Source organism: Mercenaria mercenaria, chromosome 9 (assembly GCF_021730395.1).
Source record: "Mercenaria mercenaria strain notata chromosome 9, MADL_Memer_1, whole genome shotgun sequence".
NCBI classification, from domain to species: domain Eukaryota; kingdom Metazoa; phylum Mollusca; class Bivalvia; order Venerida; family Veneridae; genus Mercenaria; species Mercenaria mercenaria.
The window spans coordinates 25,055,065-25,078,543 of record NC_069369.1 but is presented as its reverse complement, the minus strand read 5'-3'; the positions used below and the strand labels follow the sequence as shown (position 1 = coordinate 25,078,543).

General features: G+C 36.5%; 1 pseudogene; it reads right to left on the bottom strand.

The window, feature by feature from the left end:
* Positions 1-14,525: 14,525 nt before the first annotated feature.
* Positions 14,526-23,283, bottom strand: LOC123547832 (uncharacterized; annotated as a pseudogene).
* Between the last annotated feature and the right edge of the window lie 196 nt (positions 23,284-23,479).

The window sequence follows — 23,479 nt, the reverse complement described above, 5'->3', positions numbered from 1 at the left end:
TGCAAACCCCTTACTCAGATATGCGATACTTATAACCTGACAAATGTTATTAAAGGCCCAACATGTCACATGAAAAATCATGACCCTTCAAACTTGGATGTAATTCTTGCGAATAGCACCAACTTAATTTTGACTGTGGATTGAGTGACTGTCATAATTTTATTGCTACTACAATCAGGAAACAATGTAATACTTTTCAAATCAAATATGTAAATTTCAGATCCAACAAGCTTTTAAGATTTATCATATGTACCTTTTCATGTCTCTCATGTTTTAGATGATGTAGATGATATTTATTGGACAAACAACATCTTATTACAAGAAGTAGTTAATGACCATGTCCCAGTGAAGCAAACCAAAGTCATGAAGAAATCCCCTCCTTTTATGAACAGAGAATTTAGACGTGCAATACACATTAAAAGAACTCCTTTTTTAAAGGTAAAACTAAGGGAAATTGGGAGAAAATTAAGAAACAAAGAACTTGGTAACTAAATTAAAAAGAACATCAATGCAGGTATATTTTTCGGAAAGCTGTGGCGGGGGCCAAACTCCAAGCATTTCTGGCCGACTATTAAACCTTTTTTAGTATAACCTAATCCTCAATCAATACAAAACAGGTAGAACTGTTAGCACACCTTGTGTACACAACCAATTTAATCCGTTTTATGGTTTAATTCGTGATATTCGTTCACTGGCTCACCTGGCAAACCATGTGACCACGTGACATTATATACACGTCTTTCACGAGGTACTCGCCATTTTAGGGAAATGTGGAAAGAAAGAAAGAAGAAACAGAACTCAGATATAAGAAGATAATGCAGAACGGCGTTGAGAAGAGAGTAACACTTGGGTAAAGAATATACATATTTATTTTATTTTTGGTATATAGGTTTATCAGTTGTTTCATTCTTTTTTTTTTTTTTGGCGTAGCTGCTACATCATTTCAACAGGCAACTCGAGCATGTAGCTCGGAGACAGTGTTTAGATCACGAGCATGTATCTCAATCCAGGTGAAGTCTCCGACCTGTTCAATATGTGTCGCGGAAGTTCCGGAACTGTATTTTGAGGCCTCGGGTTCGAGTCCCGGTCTGGCCAAAGAGCTCTAAAAATAAAAAATGTATTTTATACTTCTTTGGTCTGGCAGCACATTTTTCCGCCCTGTGACATTATTATATACCAAATTTATATAGCACTAAGATCAGATAAGATAAGATTTATTTTGAGTCGGCAAGACATTTACAAATATCATAAGCTCTGAAGCACTCTTTTCATATAAAAATACGTTCAAAAGTGCTTTACATAAAAACATTTATATAATGTTCAATAAAAAATGGCAATTGAACTATTATAGAAGAACTTAAAATTACATTACGGTAATAAGATACAAAGCATTTTAAATTGGAACATGAAACAAAAATACAATATCATAAAACATTAACTGACCTATCAAAGACACGGGTCACAGCAGAATAAAACAGAAGATATCTTACATTTTGAACAGACAGAATTAAACGGTATGACATATGTCAATATCAAATATAAAATGGTTGTTATTCCATCCAATTTGTTTGAGACAAAAACGGAGATCTATGCAGTTTCAGTTTCAATACATGTCCAGTATTTCTCAGGCTGGTAACATTGCCCGATGGGGCTTTAGACATAAAACTAAAGTTTCTTGAAAAATAATGAAGATATTTCTTTCAAACTTGGTCCATTAATTAAGCATAATATATGACACATACTAAGGTAGAAATAACTTTGTTGGCTTCAGTTTTGTTAGAATTACTTCCCTTTTTCAGGTATTATGATGCATAATTTTTGACGTCCAAAAAACTTATGTTTTAATGCAACGTTTAAAACAGAAAAGGGTTCAATGGGTTTCTATTGCTCAAAACTTGTGCGCCAATACCTTTATTCTATGTATTTAAGGTTAATACTTTGTTTCTAGTGCAGATGTATGAACAATTTTTTAACAACTAACATTTATCTATAATGTTGTTAGTGAAAGCACAGTAAAATGTATACATTCATGTACTAGTGCAATAATTTAGAGCATTAGAAAGCCATTGAACCCTTTTTAGCTCGACTATTCGAAGAATAGTCTAGCTATTCTACTCACCCTGGCGTCGGCGTCACACCTTGGTTAAGTTTTTGCATGCAAGTACATACAGCTATCATTTAAAGGCATATAGCTTTGAAACTTATTTATTCTTTTTCTAGGTCAATTACCAACCTCACTGGGTCAAGTTCCATAACTCTAACATGTATTTTGAGCAAATTATGCCCCCTTTTGGACTTAGAAAATTTTGGTTAAAGTTTTACATGCAAGTTACTATCTCCAAAACTAATGCAGTTATTGAATTGAAACTTCACATGTGTCTTCGGGGTTATAAAACTAGTTGATAGCACCAAGCCCCATAACTCTGACCTTCATTTTCGCCAAATTATGCCCCCTTTTGGACTTAGAAAATTCTGGTTAAAGTTTTGCGTGCAAGTACATACAGCTATTACTAAAAGGCATATAGATTTGAAACTTATTTTTTCTTTTTCTAGATCAATTACCTACCTCACTGGGTCAAGTCCCATAACTCTGACATGTATTTTGGGCAAATTATGCCCCCTTTTGGACTTAGAAAATCCTGGTTAAAGTTTCACATGCAAGTTACTATCTCCAAAACTAATGCAGATATTGAATTGAAACTTTACATGTGTCTTCCGGGTTATAAAACTAGTTTATAGCACCAAGTCCCATAACTCTGACCTTCATTTTGGCCAAATTATGCCCCCTTTTGGACTTAGAAAATTCTGGTTAAAGTTTTGCGTGCAAGTACATACAGCTATTACTAAAAGGCATATAGATTTGAAACTTATTTTTTCTTTTTCTAGATCAATTACCTACCTCACTGGGTCAAGTCCCATAACTCTGACATGTATTTTGGGCAAATTATGCCCCCTTTTGGACTTAGAAAATCCTGGTTAAAGTTTAACATGCAAGTTACTATCTCCAAAACTAATACAGATATTAAATTGAAACTTCACACTTGTGCGCCAATACCTTTATTCTATGTATTTAAGGTTAATACTTTGTTTCTAGTGCAGATGTATGAACAATTTTTTAACAACTAACATTTATCTATAATGTTGTTAGTGAAAGCACAGTAAAATGTATACATTCATGTACTAGTGCAATAATTTAGAGCATTAGAAAGCCATTGAACCCTTTTTAGCTCGACTATTCGAAGAATAGTCTAGCTATTCTACTCACCCTGGCGTCGGCGTCGGCGTCACACCTTGGTTAAGTTAAATTATGCCCCCTTTTGGACTTAGAAAATCCTGGTTAAAATTTCACATGCAAGTTACTATCTCCAAAACTAATGCAGATATTGAATTGAAACTTTACATGTGTCTTCAGGGTTATAAAACTAGTTTATAGCACCAAGTCCCATAACTCTGACCTTCATTTTGGCCAAATTATGCCCCCTTTTGGACTTAGAAAATTCTGGTTAAAGTTTTGCGTGCAAGTACATACAGCTATTACCAAAAGGCATATAGCTTTGAATCTTATTTATTCCTTTTCTAGGTCAATTACCAGCCTCACTAGGTCAAGTTCCATAACTCTGACATGTATTTTGGGCAAATTATGCCCCCTTTTGGACTTAGAAAATTCTGGTTAAAGTTTACATGCAAGTTACTATCTCCAAAACTAATGCAGATATTGAATTGAAACCTAACATGTTTCTTCGGGGTTATAAAACTAGTTGATAGCATCAAGTCCCATAACTCTGATATGTATTTTGGTCAAATTATGTCCCCTTTCGAACTTAAAACTCTTTTGATATTTAACATTTTGGGTAATAATTTCCTGCTTCTGTGACAATATTTCGAATAGTCGAGCTTGGCTGTCTTACGGACAGCTCTTGTTTGTTTTAAACTTATCATTAAAACATATTTTGTTTTGATTTCAAAAATTATGCATCATAAAAATCTGACAAGGGGAAATAATTCTACCAAATCTGAAGGTGACCAAGTTATTTTTATTTTAATTTGTGTCATATGAAATGCTTAATAAATGGACCAAGTTTGAAAAAAATATCTTTACTATTTTTCAAGAAATATTAGTTTTTATGTTGAAAGCCCGATCGGGCAATGTTACCAGCCTGTTTCTTTGATAAATTTGTCTTCTCACATGATTTATCGCAAAATACATGGGTGGTAAACGTGCAATCCAATTCTCATAGGGATTACGCTTAAAATGGTGCTGGTGTTGGGCATCAATATATACAAAATCGAGGTAGGTGGGTTTTTGTTTTTTAAATAATGACTCATTTATGAGTGTTTTTTCGAAAAAAGGAAAATGCTATTAGACCCAAAAACATCATACGCGCAACTCCATTCCCGGGACGCAGCCCCATTCCCGATGATTTTTGTCAGTTTTGTCTCCGTAAGCACGATTTGAAGCAAACGATTTTGATATCTGTTACTTCATAACAGTTGAGTTATCATGAAAAGCATAAGATGTCCTCAGATTAGGCATATGAGGTCAGAAACTGCAATTTTTGTTGATTTCATTATTACTTTTTTACGCTTTGTGTCGCAAGAGTTTTTGTGATAATGGAGCCGAATCATAAATTACAAACCAGATATTTTACACATATATGATGTATCATCATATTTGTGTCGAATAGCTTTTTTCTTTTTTTGGAGAAAAATTATTCTTGTCTCATACTAAGCAAATTCATAATTTCACATACCTCAATTTCTTCTTTTTATGCCCCCGAAGGGAGGCATATAGTTTTTGAACCGTCTGTCGGTCTGTTGGTCTGTCAGTCTGTCTGTCGGTCTGTCAGTCTGTCCGCAATTTTCGTGTCCAGTCCATATCTTTGTCATCGATGGATGGATTTTCAAATAACTTGGCATGAATGTGTACCACAGTAAGACGACGTGTCGCGCGCAAGACCCAGGTCCGTAGCTCAAAGGTCAAGGTCACACTTAGACGTTAAAGGACAGTGCATTGATGGGCGTGTCCGGTCCATATCTTTGTCATCGATGGATGGATTTTCAAATAACTTGGCATGAATTTGTACCACAGTAAGACGACGTGTCGCGCGCAAGACCCAGGTCCGTAGCTCAAAGGTCAAGGTCACACTTAGACATTAAAGGATAGTGCATTGATGGGCGTGTCCGGTCCATATCTTTGTCATCGATGGATGGATTTTCAAATAACTTGGCATGAATTTGTACCACAGTAAGACGACGTGTCGTGCGCAAGACCCAGATCCGTAGCTCAAAGGTCAAGGTCACACTTAGACGTAAGAGGATAGTGCATTGATGGGCGTGTCCGGTCCATATCTTTGTCATCGATGGATGGATTTTCAAATAACTTGGCATGAATGTGTACCACAGTAAGACGACGTGTCGCGCACAAGACCCAGGTCCGTAGCTCAAAGGTCAAGGTCACACTTAGACGTTAAAGGTCATTTTTCATGATAATGCATTGATAGGCGTGTCCGGTCCATATCTTTGTCATTCATGCATGGATTTTAAAATATCTACGCATGAATGTGTGACACAGTAAGACGACGTGTCGCGCGCAAGACCCAGTTCCGTAGGTCAAAGGTCCTAAACTCTAACATCGGCCATAACTATATATTCATTCAAAGTGCCATCGGGGGCATGTGTCATCCTATGGAGACAGCTCTTGTTTTACACGCAACACCAGCACCGGACGTCGCGCAACCCATTTTAAGTGTATTCCCAGCGGGAATTGGATTGCGTGTTTACCACCTGTGTCCAGGACTGGCATAGTCAGTTCCTCATCAAACCAGGGCAATTAACAAGAGTTGTCAGTGGACAGCACGCTTGACTATTCTCAGTGCTTGATAGTATAATACAAGCTATAGAGTTGCCTCCTCCTTTTTACAGACTGGGGTCATGATGGTAAACAAGTATGCAAAATATGAAAGCAATATCTCAATGGACATGCAAAATAATGCAGATATAGTGAAATCGGAAAGCTATCATACTCGACCCGGCATTGGTATCCTTCTGAGTCCGCACTTCGGTTAAAGTTTTGATGCATTTTCCCATTATCTTTGTTATTACTTAATGGATTTGCTTCAAACTTAAAATAGTTGTTCCTTATCATCACCCACATCATATGGCATAAGGGTCATAACTCTTGCATCAATAGTTCATGAATTATCCCCCCTTTTTACTTAGATTTTCAGGTTAAAGTTTTGGTGCACTTTCACTTTATCTCAGTTATTACTTAATGGATTTGATTCAGACTTAAAATAGTTATTCCACATCATCACCCACATCATATGACATAAGGTGCATAACTCTGGCACCAATTTTTCATGAATGATGCCCCCTTATTACTTAGAATTTTATGTTATTTTTGATGCATTTTTAGCTCGACTATTAGAAGAAGAAGTAGTCTCAGCTATCCTACTCACCACGGCGTCAGTGTCACACCTTGGTTAAGTTTTTTGTACCAGTCCACATTTTGACAAAGTCTTTTAAGATAAAACTTTGAAACTTTCAACACTTGTTTACCATCACCATGGCCAGTTATAGGCAAGAGCACATAACTCCATCAAGGATTTTGGCTGAATTATGGCCCTTTTTGACTTAGAAATCATGGTTAAGTTTTTCGTACCAGTTCATATTTTGACAAAGTCTTTTAAGATAAAGCTTTAAAACTTTCAACACTTTCTTACTATCACCATGGCCAGTTAGGCGTAAAAAAAAAATTGTTTGTTTCCGGTATTCCGACCTACCCTAAATTTTTGGCCCGACACTAAATGTTTTTATGGCCTTGGAATATTTTTTTCAACTTTTTAACAAAAAGATGCAAAACTGCACTTTTTATGCTTTAAACATGGCCAGTGATGTTAGAAATCAACTTACTGATGCTCTAAGGGCATAACCCCCTTATTTGTAGTCATTTTTTGACAAAAAAATAATTTCCGAAGTCTCCCTTAATAAAAAAAAAAAATAGAAAAAAAAATTTCCGAACTACCTACCCTAATTTTTTTGAGCATGTTACCGGAAACAAAGAATTTTTTTTTTTGGCCTTATAGGCAAGAGTACATAACTCCATCAAGGATTTTGGCTGAATTATGTTCCCTTTCGATTAGAAATCTTGGTTAAGTTTTTCGTACCAGTTCATATTTTGACAAAGTCTTTTGAGATAAAGCTTTGAAACTTTCAACACTTGTTTACCATTACCATATCCAGTTATAGGCAAGAGCACATAACTCCATTAAGGATTTTGGCTGAATTATGGCCCTTTTTGACATAGAAATCTTCGTTAACATTTCGTACCAGTTCATATTTTGACAAAGTATTTTGAGATAAAGCTTTGAAACTTTCAACACCTGTTTACCATCACCATATCCAGTTATAGGCAAGTGTACATAACTCCATCAAGGATTTTGGCTGAATTATGGCCCCTTTTGACATAGAAATCTTGATTAAGTTTTTCGTACCAGTTCATATTTTTTGTAAAGTGTTTGACATATGGCTTTGAAACTTTTATCACTTGTTTAGTATAATAGTCTCTATCTGTAGGAAGGAATACATAACTCTGTCATCTATTTTGGCTGAAATATGGTCCTTTGTGGACTTGGAAATTTGTTTGGTTTTCATACAAATCCACGTTTTGTAAAAACTATTTGACATATGGCTTTTAAACTTTGAACACTTGTTTATCATAATGATTTCCATCTGTAGGCAAGAGTACATAACTATTTTGACTGAATTATGGCCCTTTTTGGACTTTGAAATTGGTTCATACATTGCCATTTACCCAGTAGTGCAAGACTTATCGAAATCAAAGAAATACAGGAACATTGTTGGTCTAATCTATTTATTTCTTTTGTCTGAATGTCTGTGGAAATATTTTGACCCCATTCGTCAATCAGTTCTTCGAATACCAGGTAGTCGAGCGCGCTGTCATCAGACAGCTCTCCTCATTATATCTGTGTTATTTCACAAGGGATTTGATTCAAACTTAAAATAGTTGTTCATCATCACTACCTACATCATTTGACACAAGGGTCATAACTCTGACATCTGTATTATATGATTTACCTCCCTTTTGTTCTTAAAATTTCAGGTTAAAGTGTTGATGCACTTTCACTTTATCTCTGTTATCACATTATGGATTTGCTTCAAATTTAAAATAGTTGTTCCTCATCATCACCCACATCATATGGCACAAGGGTCATAACTCTGGCACAAATATTTCATGAATTCTTTCCCCTTTATACTTAGAATTTCAGGTTAATTTTGTGCACTTCCACTTTATCTGACTTACTACTAAATGGATTTGATTCAAACTTAGAATATTTGTTTCACCTTACCACCCACATCATATGACACAAGGTGCATAACACTGGACCAATTTTTTATGAATTATGCCCCCTTTTTACTTAGAATCTTATGTTAATTTTGATGCATTTTCACTATATCTCAGTTATTAGGAAACTTGAAGTAGTTGTTCCACATCATCACCCACATTATATGACAAAAAGTGCATAACTCTTGCACAAATATTATATAAATGATGCCCCCGTTTTGCTTAGAATTATACTTACATGGTATTTTGATGCACTTTATCTTTACCTCTCTTATTAATCCCCTGCCACGAGTGATTATAGGAATGGTCTCCGTCTGTCCGTTCATCCTTCCATCTTCCATCCTTCCGTAACATTTTGTCTTCGCTCTGTATCTCCTAAACCCCTTGAAGGATTTTCATGAAACTTTGCTCAAATGATTACCACATCAAGACGATGTGCAGAACCTATAACTCAGCCGTGTTGGTTCAAGGTCAAGGTCACAACTCAAGGTCAAAGGTTTGAGCCTTCCATTTCATGTCCGCTCTGTATCTCCTAAACCCCTTGAAAGATAATCATTAAACTTGGGTCAAATGATCACCTTATCAAGACAATGTGCAGAACCCATGAGTCAGCAATGTCGACTTAAGGTCAAGGTCACAACTTAAGGTCTGAGCCTACCATTTTGTGTCCGCTCTGTATCTCCTAAACCTCTTGTAGGATAATTATGAAACTTGGATTAAATGGTCACCTCATGAAGACAATGTGCAGAACTCATGAGTCAGCCATGCTGGCTCAAGGTTAAGGTCACAACTCCTAAACCCCTTGAAGGATTTTCATGAAACTTTGGTCAAACGATTACCTCATCAAGACGATGTGCAGAACCTATAACTCAGCCGTGTTGGTTCAAGGTCAAGGTCACAACTCAAGGTCAAAGGTTTGAGCCTTCCATTTTGTGTCCGCTCTGTATCTCCTAATCCCCTTGAAGGATTCATATGAAACATGGGTCAAATGATCATCTATCCAAGACGATGTGCAGAATTTATGAGTCAGCCATGCCGGCTCAAGGTCAAGGTCACAACTTTAGGTCAAAGGTTTTAGCCTTCCATTTCGTGTCCGCTCTGTATTCCTAAACCCCGTGAAGAAATTTTATAAAACTTAGGTCAAATAATCACCTCATCAAAACAATATGCAGAACTGATGAGTCAACTATGCTGGCTCAAGGTCAAGGTCACAACTTAGGGTCAAAGGTTTGAGCCTTCCATTTTGTGTCCACTCTGTATCTCCTAAACCCCTTGAAGGATTTACATTAAACTTGGGTCAAATAATCCCCTCATCAAGAACTCATGAGTCAGCCATGTCAACTCAAGGTCAAGGTCACAACTTAGGGTCAAAGGTTTGAGCCTTCCATTTTGTGTCCACTCTTTATCTCCAAAACCCCTTGAAGGATTTTCATGAAACTTTGGTCAAATAATCACCTCATCTAGACGATGTGCAGAATCCATGGGTCAGCCATGTCAGTTTAAGGTGAAGGTCACAGCTCAAGGTCAGATGTTACCCTTTTACTATCCATACCAGTGGCGGGGGATTTAGCTGTCTTTCAGACTGCCTTTTACTTAATATTTTTGACACAGACTCAAGCTATTTTGCAATATCTTCATCTACCATTGAAGTCATTAAACACTCTAGTGACAGCGCCAGTTTCCTCAGATGTTCCCAGTTTCACTATCCAGCTTGGAAATAGTCGGGCGCGCTGTCTCCTGTGACAGCTCTTGTTCTTTATGTGATATTTGTATCAGACACGTTAACTATGTGACCTTAGTGATAAGTACTGGTACCTGTGATATTTTTGTGATAACCATGACATATTTATTCATGAATAACTCTCATCTTATAAATAGACTATATGAATTTAACAACATCGTATCCCCCAACATTTTACAAAATTTGTATGCCAAGAATAATCAAGGCCTCAAAATGTACGAGTTAAAAACAGATTGATGTTTATTCTATCTGATGTTCACACCAAAACCATACCAAAAACTGTGCAGAAAGAAGTTATTTCACTTTTTATGACACACACATTGCCTTTACAAATGTACCTAACATACATATTGACCGAGGCATGCAGAACCGTACTTACTTTGCGGAACCTGCCGTTACAGAAACTTCTGTTAATATAATGCATATGTTCTTTAGTAGAAATAAAATGGTTTTGCAAGTTAAAAAGAAACTACAATCACCTTTCTTTAGCTAATCCACCAAAAAAAACAAAGCTAATGTGGCTGTGAAAAATTCCCATATCTATTGCAGTGCTAATTGTTAAAATATTGCTAGTGTGAAATACGCGATATGCACTTCAGTTTTAAACTTGATTTGTTGTTGTTGTCCTTGAATATGTAGCCTTAGGTACCATCTCTAATATAATTTGTCACTCCTGTAACAGCTCTAGTTGTTACTGGTTTCTGTATAGCTAATTTATGACTTTTCTGCGTGTGTCAACCATTTTGACTGCCTTGTGCATATCAACCTTATGAATCCTTTCCAAAAGGCAGTCATTAACCATTCTATAATTAGCTGGCAGCACACAAACCAGATCTGTAAATCCCAGTGGGGCTTGCAACGTGATTCTCTGGTTCCCAAAGGAGATGTTTAAACATCATGATGTAAATATGTAATCACTGTACAAGTCGTCCTCCACCTCTTGATAATTCATGTGGGGAAGCTGGCAGTTACTTGCAGAGAAACAGGTTTTTACTGGTACAGAATCAAGGAACACTGGTTAGGTTAACTGCACGCCGTTACTGTGATGACTGAAATACTGAAATACGGCGTTAAACCCAAAACAAACAAATAAACCATTCAGTTCAGTAATTAGATAGCAGAAATACCTTTAAATCTTAAAATGACATTTTATCAGCATTTATCACACTTAATGCTCAATGTTGGAACCACATACTGTTCTGTTAAAGCTTTGGCCATTGTGGTACTATGCACACGGGTGGTAAACGCGCAATCCAATTCCCGCTGGGAATACGTTTAAAATGGGTTGTGCAACGTCCGGTGCTGGTGTTGCGCGTATAAAAAGACGAAATTGAGGTAGGTGAAGTTATGATTTTGCTTAGTATGAGACAAGAATGAATTTTCTCAAAAAAAGCAAAATGCTATTCGACACAAATATGATAATACATCATATGTGTAAAATATCTGGTTTGTAAGTTATGATTCGGCTCCATTATCACGAAAACTCAGGCGACAAAAAGCGTGTAAAAAGTATGAAATTAAAAAAAATGTACGTTTCTGACCTCATATGCCTAATCTGAGGACATTTGATGCTTTTTATGATAATTCAACTGTTATAAAGTAACGAATATATAAATTATTTGCTTCAAATCCAGCTTACGGGGACATAATTTACAAAAAATAATCGGGAATGGGGTTGCGCACTGGGAATAGAGAATGCTCGTATACATCATAATGTATACGCGCAACTCTGTTCCCGGGGCACAACCCCATTCCCGATTATTTTTTTGCCAATCTTTACCCCAAAAGCAACATTTCATTCAAATGTATGTAATATTCATGACTGTTTTACACATGTTTAATCATTAGAAGCATCACATTTCCAGAAAGAAGGCACAGGAGTTAGAAAATTGGCATTTTTCATGATTTCATGCTTTTTTGACAGTTTGAGCCAGCAGAGTTTTCGTGATAAAAGAGCTGATTCTTAAATTAATCAGTTGGTATTTCACACATATGATCTTTATTCATTTTTGTGTCGAACAGCATTTTGCTTTTTTTGAAAACATTTGTAAATGTGTCATTATTTACAAAAAAACAAAACCCCACCTACCTCGATTTTGTATATATTGATGCGCAACACCAGCACCCAATGGGAATTAGATTGCGCGTGATGCATGTAAACTGAAAATTAAATTTGGATTGATTTTTTAGCATATGTCTGAATGAGTGAAAAATTTCTTTAATGTTTTCAGATATGAAAAGTAATTACATCAAGACTGTCCAGCCAGCTTTCTGAGCCAAAGATGATGTTTATCAATGGGGGAGAGATATTTGTGAAATTGTGCATTACATTTAAGGCAGTTAATGATGTCAATAGGGTAAGCAGATTTTGTAGACATCTAGTTTATTTATGCATCTGTCAAGATTATAATCACTAATTAAATAATGAGATGAGATTGCATATTGGTTCTTTTTCAGATCACATTATTTATTTGAATTATATGTTGTTTATTTATAGAGAGTTTGAAATATACACTTACTATGGCTTGCTGGCCAATTAAGTCAGTAATATTGCCTGAAAATAGCTATATGATCTACGATCGTGTCAGTGCGATGATAAACTCAACAAAATAAAACAAATAATATTGCCCGATGTCTGTAGTTTTGACTATTGACCTGGTCAAACCAATAAACATTTTATCACATGACATCAGAAATTCAGTGCGAAAATTAAGTTTTCACACTTTAATTTACAGATGTTTATTAGCCCAGAAAACATGTGTTGGATATAGACTGGTCTTATAGTACAATTATGGATCAATTTATATAAGGAATCATGTGATAAAAGTCTCTATATAGCAGTTCATTTCTTACCTTGATCATACAAAGTATGAGTTTTCCTACTTGCTCTGGCACTAGTGCCCGTTTAGCATCCAAACCGAAGCTTGATTGGAGTTTTCATGCACTTTTACTTGATCTCTCAGGGTTTTTATTTCGGCTGTTTTTTTAGCCGTTATTCGGATATATTACCAATGCCAAAAAGTATGTATTTTTCCCAAAATGAGTGCAAAAATTCCCAATCTACATTCTAACATTCTAAAAAAAATTCATCAAAATTGCACAAACATTGACCAAATTATGGACAATTTTGTAATGGAAGTATGTTAAAAGAGGTTGTACAATATGAAAGAAGTGTATGAGAAAGTGCTTAAACACATCCTTACTATATCTTATCGGACTAAATATTTCTCAATTTGGAACATTTATGAGTCAGGATTCATAATTTTGGGGGTATAGGCTATGTTCCCAAATTAGTTAGAAAAAAACCTGGTACTCCTTTTTAATACCTTTAATACTATTAAAGCAGAAAACTAGTATGTATGCCATGTCAGACATGAGAAAATGCATCTTTAGGATTTTGGAACCATTGTTGACCCACTGTCAGAGATTAGCATACACATTCAAACAGTCTGACAGGTTTATACATCAAAGAAGACCAGTCCATCTGCCTCAAGAAAAAAAATCCTATTCTTAATTTAACTGATAGCTTAGACTTAAGACTTGCCAGAATCTCAAAGATTCCAAAAGACACCTTTTCTAATGACAGCTCTGGCATACCGTATGCTGACAGTCAAAAATCCCATATTTAACAATATTCAAAGTTTTAATATACTTTTAACTTTTACTTGGTCACTACAAATGAACTTGCAAGAATACCACTTCAATGTATTTATTTAATACTCTGACAGTCCAAAGCTTTTATTATGCTCCCACTTTGGGGGGGTGCATATAGATTTGCTCTTGTCCGTCCGTCCTTCCGTCCGTCCGTCCTTACAAAAATGTTGTGTCGCGCGTAGCTCTGAAAGTATTTGACGTAGAGTCACAAAACTTTACAGGCATGTTGGTCAGCATGTGTAGTTGTGCACCTGGGGTTTCACGTCCGGATTCATGCAGTCATGTAGGAGTTATGGCCCCTGACTTAATAAAAAATTGGTCATTTTAATGTTGTGTCGTGCCTAGCTCCAAAAGTATATGACCTAGAGTCACAAAACTTTACAGGCATGTTGGTCAGCATGTGTAGTTGTGCACCTGGGGTTTCGCGTCCGGATTCATCCAGTCATGTAGGAGTTATGGCCCCTGACTTAGTAAAAAATTGGTCATTTTAATGTTGTGTCGCACATAGCCCCAAAAGTATTTGACCTAGAATCACCAAAGTTTACAGGAATGTTGGTCAGCATGTGTAGTTGTGCACCTGGGGTTTCGCATCCGGATTCATTCAGTATTGTAGGAGTTCTGGCCCCTGACTAATGTCATGTAGTGGGGGCATCTGTGTCCCATGGACACATTTCTAGTTAAAGGTAATTTAAAAAAAACTGTTCTGACAGTGATGCAAGTTAGAAATGTCCACTCAGTACAGTAAATCGCTCAGTGTTAACATCATCAAATTTTCTTTGGTAGTCTCTTGATAAAAGGTTTCCCAGAGTCACGACAGTTTTTACACATAGGCAACACAACTCTAAAATGTTTAAGTGCATCAGCATCTCTCTCTGTATCTTCATCTGCGCAGTAGCAACAAATATCCTTCTGGGTGAAATGAGTGGCAGAATAATACGCCAGTTCAACAGGTGCTGTGCAACACAACTGCAACCTTACAAAGACACTCCCTTGCAAATCATCTCCTAAAATTTTAATAGACAGAATTTAATACTGATATGAATTTCTTTCGTTCCTGGGAAGTACCTGTATTAGGCAACCATCCTCTGACAAATATGAATTTCTAAGACTTTTTAAAATGTCAGGGCAAAATTGATGATGAATAGATCAAAAGGAATCTCATTCTGCTAAGCTGATTTGTTAAGCACTAAGGCAATATACCGTATTTTCCCGAATAAATGCCCCCGGGGCCGTTACATTTTCCAAAGAGGGGGCGTTCATTTGAGGTAAAAAAATAAAAAATTAAAATTTTTACAAAACTTAAAAACATTGTTCAAACCAACTGTAAAGTGTTTCTGTGTTGTTTAATTCCCCCAAAACGTAATTATTTGGCATCCAATTTAATGCAGTGTGTCTTAAAATTATGCATTTAAATACGGTACCTCATGTATTCTGTGACACGCTCGAGACATTACACATTACGTCATCATACCCAAACAGCTGTGTACTCCGATAATATTTTGCTTAGTACATGCGGGTAGCAATACACAATGTCAGTGGTTTGACACGCTGCTTATGTGCCGGCTTTTAAATTAAAAGTTATAAAAACTGCTGAAGAAAAGGTTAACACTTTGCCGCAAATTTGTTTAAAGTCGACAGGAAGCTTGTGCGCGGTTGGTGCAAAAACAAATCAAAAATGGATTTACCGTTTAATTTTCTATTTGATGATTGGATACGTACCGTACTTAGTATAAACGTTTTGGATTTACAGTACATGTACTGTTTAAAAGTGTGTTTAATTCTTAAAACATTGGATACTTACTGTAAATTACTTATTATGTGGACTTATAAAAATGAGGTAGGTGATTTTTTTTCGTTCTTGTTGACTTTTTTTCCCCTCCAAAACGGGTGGGGGGCGTTAATTAGAGGGGGGGCCTTAATTCGGGAAAATACGGTATGCTTTTTTATTGTGTCTGTTTCTTACACTGTTCAAGCCTGTCTGGTAACCATTCAACACTGACTTGTGAGCTTCTGTGTAATATCCAAGTTTACAACTTTAGCACTTACATTGTTCTGAAGGAAAATGGTCCTGCTAGTACTGGTTTTAATATAGCAACAAAAAATGAGTTTCAGGAACAACAACAAAAATGAGTTTCAAGAATAACTGTCAGACAGTTTTATCATAGACCTTTCTTTGGCTATACTATTAAAGACAAAGTCTTCCGGATGAAACATTTAAAACATTGAAGGTCCCATGTATCAGTACTAGAAGAATGACAGACTTTAACACTTCTAAAGGGGTCACCCTTATACTGTTAAATATTAAATCATACCATCTGGTGTAATGACTGATCCACAGGTATATATATATTTCTCCAACAACCTCACAGAGCTCGCTCATCACGCTGAGTCAAGGCTTTTTTGCTATAGATGCATCTTGGCTTGCCACATTCACTACAGTTCACTGTATGCCTTACATTTTGTGCAACAAGGAATCTATTTGGGCAGCCCTGGAATGTTAACAAAAGACAGTGTAGCGTAGCCGCTCCTTAAGTCCTCTGAATAAATAACTTAAGACACTGTTTTTGTATCTAACTAATTTATTTTCTGTAACCAATAGTATAACTTCTAACTGACAGAGCTAATAAACTTAGTTTAACATAATGTGGCCATCCGCCTTTCAACTTGTCGTTCTCGGGCCGCTCTGCCTCTCACTCTGGCACTGCACAACTTTGTTTCGTATTTATACAGATCAGTAGCATATCTCATTTACATAAGCAAAAATAATGAATTCAGATAAAAAACAAAAGCAATAAACAATAAAAATATTTCTACTAAAATAAACTTAAGTTGTCACTCAAAGTTACACCTGATGTCGATCAATATACCGCATTTTAACACTTCATGACCTGGCTAAATTGTTTAGTGGACATTTTATATGCACTTCGTGTGTAGTAGTGACATGTTTTTCTAACCTGTGTTTCTGATGACACTTATATGGCCTGGACCAATGTTTTAAGGGCATTTTATGTACGCTTCGTGAGAAAAACAACATGTTTTGATGTAGTGGCGAGTTTATTAATTAACCTAGATTTCTACTTGTTTCGTCTTGCCTTTACTTTCTTATAAAATATATTATAACGAATTTATAAAATATGCTCTCCGAACAGAAAGAAATTATCGTAATTTCTTTACATCTCCCATGGCAACGAAGACTTTAAGTTCATTTGAATGAAATTAAATTCTTAACTTGACTGTATACAGGGGATTGGTTGCCCTAGTTGGGAATTAATAACCCTTAGAATAATTAACTGAGCGCTATGGTCGCTAATTGCAATTAGTTACTCAGCTTTACCTGACACTTCCTTGCTTTCAGACTTTAGACAGGACAAAGTGCAATTATCTACTCAGTTTTTCGCGACCTTTCCTCATCTCATAGTATGACACTTCCTTATATTGGGTATAAAGCATGTAGAATGCAGATTCAAATCATTCTACCCGACTTCTCTTACTAGTAACCTAGTAAGCAAGGATTAAAAGGACATAGTATGCAAGGAATAAAAGGTAAATGACTTACTTTGTCATATTTTTCATATTTGACAAGTTTACGTGTAGTGTTTCTGCGGTACATTGTCGACAACAACCCAATATACTATTTCTACTGATTTTATTATTAAATGACATAAAGTAATGATGATGCAATGGTGATTTTTTTTTGCTTAAAATTTTTTTTTTTTTAAAGAATGAATTGTCATGAAAGAATATAGAGAAAAATGTTGAAAGAAAAGAGAAAAATAAGAACACAAAACAAAAATATAACATTACAAGATAATACAATTATACCTTATAAAAACACTGACGATAACAAATTTTTCCTACAATGCTTAAAAATTTCTTTTCTTTTTGATTTTTTTTGAAGCTTATTACTGAAATGTACCGTATGAAATGATATGATATATTATGAAAACAACATGAGAATAGAATATTGTAAACAACAGAAAAAAAACAACAAAAAAAACGTAAAAACATTCTAACATGATAAAACACTTAAAACTGTCCTCTTAATAATTCGATGAGCACTGTTTATATATTCCTATAAGTCCCCGATTCAGCTGTCTTAATCTAGGTCGGCGTCGGAACCATTCTGGAATTCACTGTCGTCGTCCTGGTTTGATTCTGGATTAAGCGATCGACTGTCGTCGTCCTGGTTTGATTCTGGAGTAAGTGATCGATTCTGTTCTACTTCTTCCATTTTGCGTCGGAATATGTCCTCGGGCAGTTGCGGGCTTTCAAGTATAGCGTTCTCAGGCCGTTCTGCCTCTCGCTCTGGCACTGAACAACTTTGTTTCGTATTTATACAGATCAGTAGCATATCTCATTTACATAAGCAAAAATAATGAATTCAGATAAAAAGCAAAAGCAATAAACAATAAAAATATTTCTACTATAATAAACATAAGTTGTCACTCAAAGTTACACCTGATGTCGATCAATTACGCATTTTAACACTTCATGACCTGGCTAAATTGTTTAGTGGACATTTTCTATGCACTTCGTGTGTAGTAGTGACATGTTTTTATGCCCCGGAAGGGAGGCATATAGTTTTTGAACCGTCTGTCCGCAATTTTCGTGTCCGGTCCATATCTTTGTCATCGATGGATGGATTTTCAAATAACTTGGCATGAATGTGTACCACAGTAAGACGACGTGCAGTGCGCAAGATCCAGGTCCGTAGCTCAAAGGTCAAGGTCACACTTAGACGTTAAAGGATAGTGCATTGATGGGCGTGTCCGGTCCATATCTTTGTCATCGATGGATGGATTTTCAAATAACTTGGCATGAATGTGTACCACAGTAAGACGACGTGCAGTGCGCAAGACCCAGATCCGTAGCTCAAAGGTCAAGGTCACACTTAGACGTTAAAGGATAGTGCATTGATGGGCGTGTCCGGTCCATATCTTTGTCATCGATGGATGGATTTTCAAATAACTTGGCATAAATGTGAACCACAGTAAGACGACGTGTCATGCACAAGACCCAGGTTCGTAGCTCAAAGGTCAAGGTCACACTTAGACGTTAAAGGATAGTGCATTGATGGGCGTGTCCGGTCCATATCTTTGTCATCAATGGATGGATTTTCAAATAACTTAGCATGAATGTGTACCACAGTAAGACGACGTGTCACACGCAAGACCCAGGTCCATAGCTCAAAGGTCAAGGTCACACTTAGTTGTTAAAGATCATTTTTCATGATAGTGCATTGATGGGCATGTCCGGTCCATATCTTTGTCATTCATGCATGGATTTTAAAATAACTATGCATGAATGTGTGACACAGTAAGACGATGTGTCACGCGCAAGACCCAGCTTCGTAGGTCAAAGGTCCTAAACTCTAACATCGGCCATAACTATTCATTCAAAGTGCCATCGGGGGCATGTGTCATCCTACGGAGACAGCTCTTGTTATGTCTCCCCCAGGAGACATATTGTTTTTGCCCTGTCCGTCCGTCCTTCCGTCCGTCCGTACGTCACACTTCATTTCCGAGCAATAACTGGAGAACCATTTGACCTAGAACCTTCAAACTTTATATGGTTGTAGGGCTGCTGGAGTAGACGACCCCTATTGTTTTTGGGGTCACTCCGTCAAAGGTCAAGGTCACAGGGGCCTGAACATTGAAAACCATTTCCGATCAATAACTAGAGAACCACTTGACCCAGAATGTTGAAACTTCATAGGATGATTGATCATAAAGAGTAGATGACCCCTATTGATTTTGGGGTCACTCCATCAAAGGTCAATGTCACAGGGGCCTGAACATGGAAAACCATTTCCGATCATTAACTGGAGAACCACTTCACCCAGAATTTTGAAACTTCATAGGATGATTGTACATGCAAAGTAGATGACCCCTATTGATTTTGGGGTCACTCCATTAAAGGTCAAGGTCACAGGGGCCTGCACATTGAAAACCATTTCCGGTCAGTAGCTTGAGAACCACTTCACCCAGAATGTTGAACAGGATGATTGGTCATGCAGAGTAGATGACCCCTAACTATTTTGGGGTCACTCTGTGAAAGGTTAAGGCCACAGGGGCCTGAACATTGAAAACCATTTCATATCAATAACTTGAGAACCTCTCGACCCAAAATGTTGAAACTTCATAGGATGATTGTTCATACAGAGTAAATGACCCCTATTGTTTTTGGGGTCACTCCGTTAAAGGTCAAGGTAACAGGGGCCAGAACATTGATAACCAGTTCCGATCAATAACTTGAGAACCACTTGACCCAGAATGTTGAAACTTCATAGGATGATTGAACATGCAGAGTAGATGACCCCTATTGATTTTGGAGTCAGTCAATTAAAGGTCAAGGTCACAGTGGCCTGTTCATGTAAAATCATTTTTTGGAAATAACTTGAGAACCGCTTGACCTACAATGTTGAAACTTAATAGGATGATTGGACATGCAGAGTAGATGACCCCTATTTATTTTGAGGTCACTTGATCAAAGGTCAAGGTCACAGGAGCCTGAACAGTGACTTGAGAACCACTAGGCCAAGAGTGTTGAAATTTAGTGGGATGACTGGACATGCCAAGTAGATGATCCCTATTGCAGCCAACCATCAGTGTCTCTTTGACTTTGGCTCCTGACCCCTATTGACTTCTTGCCTATAGGACTTTGCATTTGGGGAGACATGCGCTTTTTTACAAAAGCATTTTCTTGTTCTAACCTGTGTTTCTGATGACACTTATATGGCCTGGACCAATGTTTTAAGGGCATTTTATGTGCGCTTCGTGAGAAAAACAACATGTTTTGATGCAGTGGCGAGTTTATTAATTAACTAGATTTCTCCTTGTTTCGTCTCGCCTTTACTTTCTTATAAAATATATTATAACAAATTTATAAAATATGCTCTCCGAACAGAAAGAAATTATCGTAATTTCTTTACAACATGAATAAGTCTAAAACATATTTATATATCAGAAATGACCAAATGAAGAAGTATAAAAGTTTAATTACATTTTGTGTATTTAAAAACAATATTTTGACATTGATGTGTCTTCCAACCCTGGAGAGTGTAATATCAAAGTATGTGAGAATAATTTTTAACATTTTTTCTATTGTATTATATGAACCATTATGAATTAGTACATATTGAACCCATTCAGTATCAACGGGTATTAGTTATAATATCTTTGCGTGTTTAGCAGGACAGGTCAATTTTAATCTTGTTTAGTGAATAAACAAAAGCTGTAGTATCAGTAATAATGGCACAATTCTGCCTTACTGCAAGAATAATGTTTTTTCTTGAAGATGTCTTTGCAAGTATTACATGGAAGACATTAAGGGGTTCTTCAATTTACAGAACTTAATGTGCAGTTAAAAACAAAGGATGCTTTCACCTGTTGCTCTTCAGCCACTTTTGCAACAGAGGGGGTCTGCCCAGAAGGCATGTCTCGTTCTGATGTGTCTTTCCCCAATAACATCATCAAATGGTTTGTAATGATCTCGGTCAACAGGATTGATCTCAGGATCAGGCAGGAACTGGGGTATTGCTCCTGTAGGATTTCTGCACTCCAGTAGTTTGTGGTGAGGCACTTCCGTACATTTAAAATACATAAATCTCATTCAAATACTGCCTGAATTCAAGAACAGCTAATGATATCACGAATTATGAAGGCTAAACACTAAGTGGCATGCCAGACTTCAATTATACTTTCATTATTATGTCAGAATTAGAATCCACACTGAGCTGGATACTTAAACAATAAAGACTCTAGCACTTTTTATCATATCATGTCTTAAATTGCAGATGAAAATAAAAGAATGTCTTGATAGAAAATGATTAAATTTGTTTCATATATAAGAATTGTAAAATGTCACTTTATTGTTAAAGCCGAGTCAGTGTTAAAACTTACAGTGTAAATATTAAAGTTGCAAAACCCCATACCCAACAAAAAGGTTTGTTAATCACCATCACCATGAAAAGTTAACAGAGGAAGTGAAAATAAGTCAGAATTCAGAGGACATAATCTCAATTTTACAAAAGCATCTATACAAATATGCCACTACAGTGAATGCGGTCAGAAAAATGAAAATTTCAGTACACTGTACATGCATTGCAAATTTCGAAATGAAAAAGTACTAGTATATTAAAACACTGCTTAAAATTAGAAGTACTTAGCAAATACTGAAGACTCTGACACAACAAATATAATGACAGTGTGCAGCATTTCAGTTCTGGCGCATTAAAAGGTACTACTGCTAACAGCTCTGTGACATGTATGAAAAGGTACAAACATGCTAGAGTTTAATGGCGAGGTGAATCTGCACCTATACTTTTCCACCTTGGCATACATATGTCATACTTACACTCTAAAGTCCCTGTGGATATTTTAAATATAGTGTAATTAATTCAAAGCAATTCTGTAATCAAAGTTATTTAATATGTTCTGAAGGATGGACTTTTCTTATGAAAGCAAAGGCAGACAACTATTAATATCCAGAGTAGTCGGCTCACTGCCATTAAGATGTGTTTCTACTGAACCAGTCCATGCTGCGCTGACATCATATTTTAATATCATTTAATAAGAAACTTCAAATAAATGAAATGTTCTACTTTTAAAATACCTTCAATGTTTGAAAAAACATGCTGTCAGAATGAGATTAATTCAGTTCATAAAGGGGAGATTTCTGAAGAAAAACTGTTTCTTAATACTGTTAATATGTAATTTGTACATGTAATGTCAAGATTTTCACATCGGAAAGTTATTGTGTAAAATGTCAAGTCACTGGCATCCTAATAAATTAAGAACTGTCCAACTTGCCAGAGATTAACTGGGACAGGCAGGTAAACTTAGATGGGTTCTGCAAAAAGTGGATCCTTTAGAAGCATAACTGCATACTCGGTTTAATCGAGTCATTTATGGGCAGTACTTAAAAATGCAACACTATGCACCGGCTTAATGCGGTGTTCAATTTTCATGACTAAAACTATTTCTGTTAGAACTGCTGAGATGTACAATACCTGAAAAATATAGTTTCTCTCACAACAGTGTGTCTCGAAGTTTTTGTACCCATCACGATTATTTAGATCATTCTTGGTGTACCTTCCAATCGAGATATCTGGGTCTATCAGCTGACGGACATTTGACTCAAAGTCGCTGATTTCTTGCTGTGATGCTGGGGTACCACTCTGAAAAGACTTACCCTTTAACTGCACACGTTCAGTCCTTTCATTTAAGAGGTTTATTATGGGCTCGACTGCTTTCAACCAAGCTGTCTTGAGGTCAGGTTCTTTCTCTGCTTTTTTGCGTATGTCACTCACTGTTCCAGAGGCTTTAAGCTTTTGTTCACAGCAACTGTTCATTTCACACAGACACAATGCGACATTCTGGTATGCAAGATTCAGCATGCTCATGATCCTCTCCACTGGGTTAGCCCACGAGCGACCAGGGGCTGTTCTAGCAGCAATTAATATGTCCAAGTCCAACAGTTTAAACAAGATGATTAGGGAAAGTTTCACAGCTGCATAGGTGGTGCGATGATCTGGACCACCGTCTGTAAAAAGGAGTAAATATGGATTCGGACTGACTTCATTATTAGGTTTTAAGACACTCATCAGATCATTAGCATGCCTGAAGGATGCAGAAGGCTGGAAAGTAGAGTCCTTTAAATTAACATATACTTGCCCTCTGTAAAAGCTTTCATTTGCATCATTAAGTATGTCTACATGG